Source organism: Cynoglossus semilaevis, chromosome 15, assembly GCF_000523025.1.
Source record: "Cynoglossus semilaevis isolate Cse_v1.0 chromosome 15, Cse_v1.0, whole genome shotgun sequence".
NCBI lineage: Eukaryota > Metazoa > Chordata > Actinopteri > Pleuronectiformes > Cynoglossidae > Cynoglossus > Cynoglossus semilaevis.
In genome coordinates, this window is record NC_024321.1 from 14329121 (window position 1) to 14333608 (window position 4488).

The following is a 4488-nucleotide window of genomic DNA, read 5'->3' on the forward strand; positions in this document are numbered from 1 at the left end:
TGATGTCATAATGTGAAGTGTTTCACATCACTCTGTTTTGCTTATTTTTTTTGCTGGCAGTCTGCGTTGGTACTGTGTTGTTCCCTCTCTCCTCCATTAACGACCAGCCATTGAACTTACATGTAGGACAATCTTCCACCGCTCCATCCTGTCATGTTTCATCTCCACCTTTTCATTTCCCATTTGACACGACCTGAAACTGAAACTCTCTTCTCAATCGTTATTTATGCCCCCACTCTTCCAATCCCATTTCATCTCCCCTTCTGCTGGAACAGTTTGATTTGAATGCAGAGTTGAAGCTTTTTTTTTTTCCTTAACCATGGCTGTAGCTGCAGGCCTTCTATTAGATCAAGGCCCTTTTGCAGTTTTTTTTTTTATCTTTTAGTCAAGAAGGGGACGAGAGAGAGAAAAAAAAAGGAAAAGTCTCCCCACTTCATTTGCTGAATAGCACTGAGACACGGCCAGACTTAACCGGCACATCATTAAATGGACGGAGAAATGGAAGAAAGGAAACCATGGAGATTGAAGGAGTGATAGACACAGCTGAGATCAAGGCCCTGACAGAGGCCAGCACTCCCACTTGCTCCACACCGATGACTCACAGAAACGACATTTGATGGTTAACTTTCCCTCGGTGGCACATTTCCATCAAACAGACAGAATCGGAACAAAGAGCGTTTGGCCTCCTGCCACGTTCAAAGGCGAGGTTCTCTGTGTGACCACTCCACATGAAAGACATCTTCATTCACATCATGTAAAGCACAGCAAAAACCGGACACATTCTGTGTCTGTCACAGGAAGACAAGTACAAAAACGGTGTATGGGGTGTTCTTTCAGTTGTTCAGCACCAAGCAGACGGGTCCAGAACGTCTTTGAAAAGGAAGCTGGATTTGAAAACACCTGAGGGGCAACTATTCCTCCTGTGACAACAAAGACTACAATACAGTAAGGATCAGCTTTTACACAAAGGCACTTAATGCCTGAAAAATGCCAGTCCAATGCAGTACAATCAGATAAGAGGAACTGTAGCCTGAGAAAAGCCATGCATATACCAAAAGAACATATTAGTGAAAAGTTAGCACTAGAACTGATGCTCTTCTTGCTGTAAGGCAAAAGCACTAACCACCCTTCCACTGTGTGTCCCTTGTTCCGTTTCAGTACTAAACCCTCCTAAAAAAAACCCAAATGTCACAGTTTCCTCTTTTTAAATTGTATTGCAAAGGCATATGTTGTGAAAAAGGCAGTCACGATGGAACGAGGCTTTTGAATTCATAGCACAGCCTGCAGGACGCAGCGGGGAATTACGTGCTCTTTTGACACAAAATACCAGAATAACAGATGACTGCAGATTGCATTGACAAAGCCATGACCAGCATTAACAAGGATATTTCCCACAATCCACTGGGGCTGCAGATTGACATTTGACCGAGATGTATTTACTTGATCAAATATTTGGTGTGTACCATCAAATACATAGATACTGCAACAATTACAAGAACTAGTTGCAATACTTTTATATTTTCCAAATTTTTAAATGTTTTTTGTTTGAAAACTATGCATCATATATTTATCACATCTTGACTCACAGTGTCATGTTTCTTCAGGAACAACTAGCTGCAGCTACTGTACATCTGTTCATTGACCAAAAAACGTTCCAAATATAATGTGAGCTAAAGCTGTTAAAATAAAACTAAGACTGTCGTGAAATGTAGAAAAAGTTGTAAATAATAGTTCTGAGGCAACTAAATGGGTCCAATTCTTTTGCTTGTCCAATAGTGGATCACTGTAAAAGACCTAAAAGACCTCACTGATGAGGGAGGATGAGTTCACGTTGCTGTGAACTCATCCTCCCTCATCTTGTTTACCAAACTGAACAGAAGAATCGCTACACTGTGTTTTTCTGTGCTGACAGGAGGGGGTGATCAAGCAGTTACGACAACCCTTCATAACAGCTTCGCAGGCTGTAGACGTACGTGAACGGTGTTTTTGGTCGCAAGAACATTTTGTGACAGACCACAGAGGAAATGAGATCGGAACGTTGCTGCAGAGACGCTGTAATGAGCTTTTGGTGGAGTTCACAACGTCAGTCATTTGTCACAGACACCACCCTTAAAGGTCAGGGAAACATTTCTGAGAAGGCGTCGCCCACACGTGTTTAAGCTCCTGCATCTCATTGCACTTGTGTGTGTCTGTTAAAGAGAATGATGACTCCCCCAAACCTGAATGGCCACAGACCATTAATTCCGAAGCGCAGGGAAAGGACCAAAGAGGTTTAACAGAATGGCGCTCATTCTTAATTAGCAGAGCTGACATGGAGGACTGTTGCCATCTAGTGGTAGAAATAAAACGTAAAAATAGATCAGATGAAAAGGAGGTAGTTTCCATAGATGACAATAAAAGTCGCTGACTGTACGTGTGCCCTATTAATCCGTCTCTCTCCCACACACAAGCACACACACGTCAATGCTGATTAATTGTTCCACTATTATGACTCAGGAAAAGTGTGCCGTTTGTGTGCAACAATATCATTTCTGAAAGACACAACTAGTTTTGACCACCATTTTATTTGGCATAATTTAAAATCATCTCATTGTTAGTTCATTTATACAAATATGCTTTTGTTATATATAAAACAATTACAGATTTCTACAAATCAAGTTCCCAGTGTAAAAGCACAGTACCACGCACACACGGTAGCATACTTCTCTGGGACGCAGACATACCGAGGCCACAGGTGTATTTTCCCCCTTCAACAGCATTAATTGAGTGAAATCAGAACATGGTTTAAAAGGGAAAAAAAAGAAAGAAAGAAAAAAAAACAAGCTCACCATTTGACAGTTTGACAAATTGTTCACTTACGTTCAGCCCTCTACACAACAATCTACCAACATTTTCACACTTCTTTCAGGCAGAACTCAGACCACACAATACTTGCTACTTAGAAACCTTCCGCTCGTGTTACACTCAAGTTATTCTCAACTTCACACAAGCCACAATGTAGACTCATTTACAGTAAACCTCACTGGATTTTACCAAGTGAAAATCTTACCTTTATTTAAGAGGTCTGCTTTTATTACTGGCAGCTGAAAGCCCAAAAAGCAGCCAATTAACTAAAACAGTAATTTAAAAAAAAAGGTACTTTAAAAAAAATCCCATGAAAAGGCTAATTTAATGTTTTTAGTTCATGGTTAACATGCCGTTGTGCTGTTTTCACTTCAACATGCAGTGCAATGATGTTAACCACAATCTGATGTGTGGCTGTTTGCACTCAAGGTTCCAAAAAAAATGCACAGACACCACGTAGGATGTAAGTTTAGCACCTGCGTCTTTCAGAGTATTGCTCTAAAATATAAACTAAGGCATTGGGCTTTGTTCGTAAGTTAAACCCGATGAGTGAAGGTGCTGACATGACCTCGGAGCACGATTATGGCTCCTTTCACATCAACGGCTGTTACATGATTATCAAGAAGGCAGCTGTGGTGTCACCTCTTGATGAACCGATATTCACCTCACTGATATAAGAGAGAAAGGAAAAAAGCCAAGCTCAAGCTGGTACAATATTATTTTGGTATTATACGTTCATACTAAATTGTGCAGTGGTCATAGTTTGCTAACCTTACATGTAAGCAATAACTGGAAATGCTGAAGTTCTGTTGTTTTTTTTTTTATCAAATCGAATAATTAATTACAAAAAATACTAGTGAAATACACATATGCTATTACAAAAAAATATATTCAACTTTGGCCATTACCACACTCATAGGTTAAAACAATCGGAGAAAAAGTCATTTACAGAGTATATTCAAGACAATTAGACGAAATAAAGTCTCTTTGACACCACCCTGGTCAAAGTGTAATTCTTAGGCATGTTTTAAATGGCACTCTGAGTGAGCATCTCGTTAAAATGAAGACAGAGGAGAGCTGTCCCACAACCTGACTTTCTGACTACGTCAGCCCAATAAATCCAGTACCAGAGTGGGTTAAATTGGCAAAGGTCTGATAACGCCTGCTCCGTTACAGCTGCACAGAGAAACACTCAACTGCTTCTCATAGACCAGTTTATCATTTAAGGCTTACTGGCTCTTCCATGTGTGGCAATGAGAGCAGTGTGAGAGGCAGGAGCATCAGCCAGTAAGGCCTCAGGAGCCTCGCCTCCAATCGTATTGCTTAAAGGGTACTGGCATTCATCCAGGAGTCACTGCACCTAGTCTGGACTCAAGCTACTTCAAAATTAAAGTCGTCACACACGTTCCTTACCTTATTACATTTAAATAAGTGAGTGGTGACGTTGCTGGAGTCCCATGAGATACAACCTAGGTGTGATCATGAGGTAGTCATTATTTTTCCACCTGACCAAAGGCAGATCTCTTCTCTCCAGTCAAAAACGGCAGCTTGGTTGGATGTTATTATGGCTTGTTACAACCATGTTCGGCACTTTATAATGCAAAGCAGAGAAGCTATTAAATCTAGGACAGGTGTAAATGGAAA